This window comes from Lactuca serriola, chromosome 4, assembly GCF_051521515.1.
Source record: "Lactuca serriola cultivar US96UC23 chromosome 4, Lser_US96UC23_V15, whole genome shotgun sequence".
NCBI classification, from domain to species: domain Eukaryota; kingdom Viridiplantae; phylum Streptophyta; class Magnoliopsida; order Asterales; family Asteraceae; genus Lactuca; species Lactuca serriola.
In genome coordinates this window covers 44,858,322-44,865,315 of record NC_136411.1, presented here as the reverse complement: position 1 = coordinate 44,865,315, position 6,994 = coordinate 44,858,322, and the positions used below count along the sequence as shown (strand labels likewise).

At 39.4% G+C, this 6,994-nt stretch overlaps 1 non-coding gene across 1 annotated transcript; it reads right to left on the bottom strand.

Moving 5' to 3' along the window:
- Positions 1-5,483: 5,483 nt before the first annotated feature.
- LOC145103628 (small nucleolar RNA R71) lies at positions 5,484-5,590 on the bottom strand. The gene has a single exon (XR_013706709.1). It is a non-coding gene; the product is annotated as a small nucleolar RNA R71 (small nucleolar RNA).
- Between the last annotated feature and the right edge of the window lie 1,404 nt (positions 5,591-6,994).

Sequence of the window (6,994 nt, the reverse complement as noted above, 5' to 3'; positions counted from 1 at the left end):
ATCCCAATGAGTCTATATTTCTAAACCTAGATTCTTGATAACAACTTAAAGAATTGACTCAACCTTTAAGCTCTTAATACCCAAAGCCACAAATCCATAACTTCCAGAAGGACTTCTTACTTCTATTCTAACAAAAAGATTGTAGCTTTATGGACATGCTCGATCGATACAAGTCTAGATCTCAATCTAGGTCAAAATGGGGCAAAAAGACCAAAATTTCATACATGGATCTCAAAACACAATCAAACTTCAGATCTCAAAGATATAGTGACCAAGGGACCAAGATGAGCTATAAAGTTGCAAACTTTATCTCATCCAACCAACCCAAACTTGAATATGAACCAAGAAATGCAATAAATCTTAGATCTATGAAGAGAGAACCAAAAAGGTGGAAGCTTTATACCTTCCAAAGCTCTATAAGATGCATGAGGTGCAAGATCTGAAGTGATGCACTCTTCCAACTAGCAAGCACACCACTTTATTTTCCAAAAATGCAAGCCAAAGCTTCAAACTTCACGATCCGCCACTAATACAACAAGATTCACTCTAAGGAGGCTATTGTTGTGTGTTGAAAGGGTTGGAGGCTGAAAATGTCGCCCTAATCCTTGATATTAGTTGTTTAAATAGGAAGAAATCCCTAAAAATGATGGGCATGGGCTGCCACAGCTTCCACACCGTGGCCTTTCCTTGTCACGCCGTGGAGACCAACCAAAAACACGATCATGCATAAAATATGCCACGTCGTGGTGCTCCAATCACCATGTCGTGGCACCTAGTGTTTCCCAAAATCATATATATGTTCCCACCAAGCCCTCAGATGATCCATTCTAGGAACGAGTGTTATAATCCTCCCCCACTTAAATTGGACTCAGTTAGAATTTTAACTGCACTAGCACAATCCATAAGATCCTGCCAATCATTTCATATGATTAACACGTCTATAATGAACTTAGGAGACCATCCAAAACCCACTGATTCCAACAACCCACTCAATCACTTGAAACACTCAACTTCAACAATGACCCAACTCGTAGTGAACACCACTTAAACGGAATTTCCAAAATTGAATCTATTAGCCATCCCCATCAATGTACTTCAAAAACCAGAAGCCTAACTATCTAAGTGCTAGAGACATACATATTGGCTGACGATCATCCACTCATCATATGTACCCCCAAGACCCTAACTCGGGATACCACTACTAGGCACATACAACACTCAAAACATTCTGATCAAGAGTTCAACCCATCCCAAGCTCGGAGATAGCCTAAAAGCCCCCATCTGCACACTTGGCTCTCTGAAAGTCGTGACTAACCAACAACTCCCACGAGAAAATCCATGTTCAAAACCAAACTAGCGTGACATCCAAGCATCCCAAACCATTCAAGTGCACAATTACCATCTGAGATACTCATGAGACTCATAACTACCTAGATCACTACCCCCTGGTATTCAACCTAGGATACAACCATTTATATGTCAATCTAATCTGCTACGAGTTATTAGCAACCCTAGTACTATAAATAATCCTAGAGCTATCAACAACTCCAAAAATACTCACAAGAACCATCAGCTACTAAGACTTAGCTAGTCTAGCTTGTGTCCAACTTTGACATAGGTAAAATAGAGAGATATTTCATGCGAAACCTTATCATAAAATGAGCATGAATCCACTAAGAACGATCTCAATAACAGACTGCTAGTACACCGCCATGAATTTTACAACAAGTCAACACCGTACGACTACTCAAACCAACCTGCTGGTTACCGGGCTATCGATGACAACATTATACCGCTCAAGCACCCGCCAATGTCAAACGATTAGCAAACCAACACATGGGTCTCTACTACACAATTTTTAGTCCTACTCACAAAAGTGAAAAACATGATGGCTCATGGCACACCATGTCACCATCCAACCACTGGGATGAGGAGCTCACGACTCATCACCATTCCTGCCATCACCCAATCGCAAACTTGAAGACTCATGACCAATAATCCAATAGTTTAAAGACACATTGTCGTCATCACACTGACCGGTAAGGACTTAGTCAACATCCCACTCAATACTATAAAAAATTTCAGGAGCCATAGCATTCTGAAACACACACTCTTCCACAATCCAACTGCCTCTAACACCACGTTAGATGAAACATAATCGCACACAATCAGGAAACAAAATAGATGGCCGAATGCATACTCCATCTTGTAAACACAACATAAAACACTCCCCAAGAGAAAACACGACGCTCCTCAGGCGAACTGTGATTCTTGTTAAACGTGACCTTACCCACAAGGTGACGTACCAACAAATCAAACGAAACGACGAATTCCCAACTACTTTTAAACAAATTCTTCTATCGACCACATTCAAGATACCACACGTTGAATAACTGAACATATCCCACCAATGCGTAAAAGATCAATAAAGCCTTCAATTTTGGAAGGGATTCCAAAATTGATCATAAATGTTGTCGAAATCCTACTTGAAACAATCCCAATATCAACCCAGCCGATGCGATCCGCCAAAACTGAATCTTTTGCAACCACGATCATTCCTGAAAACTAAACATCGTTGATCCAATATCCAATCTTCCAATAACTAAGATTTGATGTCATCTCTAATCACAAGAATCAACGGTTTCACAACCAAGAAATCGAGAGGTCACCTACACCGAGGCCAAAACACAACTTTACTAGACTTGACTAAGGGTTGAATCGTCAGTCGCACCCTTAGTTTATTCCACTTGAATCCTTTGAATAACCTTAATTGCTACTAATAAACGACCAACCAACAATAGAAAGTGGATTGGAAACCAAAGCAGATGACCCGACACATACCGAACAAAATCCCTGTGAAAGTACCCTTATCAAACTCTAAAGTTGTCTGACACATCACTGACTGCCTATTCTCGACCATGAATAACTGAACCATACCACGAACTAACTATGATTCCTATAATTGCTACATAACAAGCGATTCAACTCCTCTCCATCCATATCCGCGGTGCTACCCAAAAACGAACTATTAACCACAACAAGTTCATTACCCACCAACTTTTTACTGTGAGAACAACACATGCATGCTCAAAGACATGAACCTAACGATAGCTTGGTCTGTTGATATGTGTATATTTAGTCATATATTTCGCATAAAATGTTAATACTTTTTGGCTAATTTATTACAATTATGGAACAAAAGATGCTTAATTATGTTTTAATTATATTTTCAGTCCAAAAGAAGTGCTCGGAGGCAATAGGAAGCAGGAGCAGCTGTCGGGATCTCAGGAGTCAAGGAAAGAGGAAAAGAGCCAAAAATCACAAGACACTCGGTGAGTCTGTACATGACTCGACGAGTTTCCACGAAGGTTCTCGAAGCAGAGGAAGCCTTACCTTGACGGACATGAGGATTTAATGAGGGACTCGGCTATTATGTACCTAGACTCGACGAGTCGCCCCTGATCTATAAAAAGAGACTTCCAGATTGACACCCGATTTTTCTAAGAAGTCCTTGGAGAGAAAGCTGTGAATAAGGGTTCTTCTGAAGCGTGAGAAGTCGGAGAATCAACCTAGATCCACTTTTGTAGGAGAATTAAGGCAAAATCAATTTATTCTTTACTAAATCTAGTTTCCAAAACATGTTTGAGTTATTAGATTGTGTTTTGAGTTTTTTATTGTCTTAATCATGAACTAGAACATATATCTTCTGTTTAGGGAAAACAAATTTGTGACTATGTGTTGATTTATGAGTAGGATTAATTTTTGTTGGTAATAATGTTTTGTTAAGCTTGATAAAGAACCTTGTGAGTTAATTACAACTATTTTCTGTTAATTAACCTGTGATTAAGTTGCATGACCATCTCTTAATTGCTAACTTCATATGAGGAATGTGAAAACATTGTTATATGCCTAGGAATAGTGAACGTGAAACTAGGGTTAATAGAAAATAGGAAATTAATGTATGAGCTTGTATGACGAACCATCAGCAAGAGGTTAATTAAAAGACCAATTTAGTCAACCACTACAAGTCTTACTTAATCCGAATAAATAAACTATGAACTTCCTTAATTTAAACAAATGGCCACTGCTTAGATTAATTTGTTTTCTAAGGATTAGTAATAGCGAACGTGAACCTAATCATCTTAATTGGTAGCCAATATAAATTAATCCATTGCACTTTTCATAGAATCAACCATATGATCAAATGAGTCATCCCTAAGCAGAAGTCTCTTCCACCATTGAACTTAGTTGATTTTAGCTTTCTAGCTGTTAATTGTTTTGTTTGAGTTTTAGTTAGAAATTTAAGTTTTCTAGTCTTGCAAAACTAGAGAAACCCCCTCCTTTTATTATTTTTTTTAGATAGTTCTAGTAATTAGTTAAATTGTCGTTCCCTGAGTTCGATATCCTGCTTACTAAAAACTATACTTACATTAGACAGGTACACTGCCTATTGTGTGTCAAATTTACATTAGAAAAGTAGGAATAAAAATAGTTGGTTTTACACACATCAAGTTTTTGGCACCGTTGCCGGGGAACGGTTCTAAATTTAAATTGATTGTTATTGTTATCAATCCTTTGTGTTAGATTTGTCTTGCACAAAGTTACTATTTTAAGTAGATTAGGTATTAGCAATAGTTTTTAGTTTTCAGCTTTTAGGAAATTTGTTTCAGAATTTTTTTTGTGTAGGCAGTGAACTCGCCGAGTCCCTACGGACAGACTCGACGAGTCCATAGCTGAACAGGAAATTTAGTTTTTTTATTCTTTTTGTTTTGTTCTTTTTACGCGTGTTTTCTGTTTTGTTTGCAGTTCGTTTATGACCAGGGGATGAGGTACACCTTTGATCCCACCACTTGAGGATCCGGAAGCAACCTTGAAGAAAAAAAAGGCAAGAACGTAGGAGAAACTGCAACATCGAAGAATTCACCATTGAAGAATTTAAAAGCCATTTTTAGTAAGAAAAGGGCAAGAAGGTAGGAGAATCCAGCTTCTCTTCATTGGCGGAAGAAGACCCGCAGAAGGAGGACACCGAGTACGAAACCAAAAAGGAAGAAACCGAATTCGAAGAAGAAAGCGACTTTAAAGACGAACCCGCTAACACCATGGCGAACATTGATGAAGTTCCTATTGGTGAATGGAAGAAGAGGATACGTGACGATACCGGCCCAGGACCCGTGAAACCCGTGATTCCCGCTACTACCACTTTCGAACTAAAGGGCCACATACTTGCTCAACTTAAGGAAATCCCCTTCTACGCGAAAGATCACGAAGATGCCTACAAGCATTTGGATGAGGTCAACAATGTAACTGATTATTTTAATGTTCCAAATATGCCTAGCAAAACTGTGCTGCTTCGTATGCTTCCAGTTACATTCAAGGGTACTGCAAAGGATTGGCTCAATTCACTACCACCAGGATCCATCACTACATGGGCCAAGATGAAAGAAGAATTCATTAACCAGTTTTTCCCTCCTTCGAAGATAGCCAAGTTGAAGAAAGTTATTGCCAACTTTGAACAACGAGCTGGAGAATCACTTTATGAGGCTTGGGAGAGATACAAGGGCCTACTAAGGAACTGTCCACATCATGATCTAAACAGTCAACAAGAAGTTTCCATGTTTTATGATGGAGTCAATGTAACAACTAGGCAGCTCCTTGAATCACAAGGATCTCTCACAAAGAAGGCACTCCCGGTGATCAAAGAACTAATTGAAGAATTCTCTAAGCACTTTAGAGAATATCATAACCCAAGGAATGACTTGACTCGAAGGGCGGTAAATTCTATCACTGATGACATGGCAACAATGACGGCAAAATCGGAAAGCATGGACCGAAGAATGAATAAGATGGACCAATCCATCCATGCTATTAGAGTAGGTTGTGAAAACTGTAGAGGGCCCCACCTTACAAAGGACTGTGATCTTGATAAGAATGGGAACCGGAAGGTACAAGTATGCTATTCAAGTGGTGATAGGTTTGATGACAATTGGCGGAAACCAAAGAAAGAATGGCTAGCATATGATGAGTACAAAAAGACAAGGGAAGAAAAGTATAAGCAAAAGGAGAGAGAGGCTATTATCAAAAGGAGGAACTGGTACCTGAAAAGAAGTCTGATTTGGAAGACATGCTTATAAGATTCGTGGCCGAATCCGAGAAAAGACACAATGATACCAATGCTACACTTAAAGATCAACAAAATATGTTGAGAGAACAACAACTTCTGATGAAAGATCAACAAGCCTTGCTTAGGAATCAGCAAGCATCTATTCTCAACATAGAAAAGTGGCTGGGGCAACTTGCACAACAAGTGAATGAGAGAAGCCCGGGTGGACTTCCTAGTAACACTGAAAGTAACCCGAAAGGTGCACATATAAATATTGTGACAACTAGGAGTGGGAAGATTATAACCCCTCTGAATTCTATTCAGAATGAAGATCCCAAACTGGTGCAAGAGGAGGCAGAAAAGCAGAAACCACCGAACCCCGACACTACTCGCCGAGTCGCGGACATGGACTCGACGGGTCCTCCGCTTGAATCGAAAAAAGACCCTTCTGTTAAACCATATCAGCCTCTATTACCATTTCCAGGCCGAGCTAGACAAGATAAGCATGATGTTGATTATCAAAAAATTTTGGAACACATCAAAGCCCTTCAAATTAACATGCCCTTTACCGAGGCGGTTGCACAAATGCCAAAGTATGCCAAATTCTTAAAGGAGCTCCTCACAAATAGAAAGAAGATGGAAGAAATAAAAGATGTAGTTCTCAATGAAAATTGTTCAGCTGCCATGTTGAACAAAATGCCTAAAAAGAAAGGTGACCCAGGTAGTTTGACATTGCCTTGTCAATTCGGAAATTTGGCAACTATACACGCATTAGCGGATTCGGGGGCATGTGTAATTCTCATGCCATATTCGTTCTTTAAGAAATTGGACCTTCCGGAGCCAAGGCCAATTCGAGTGGCAATACACTTAGCTAATAAAATGGTCACATTTCCA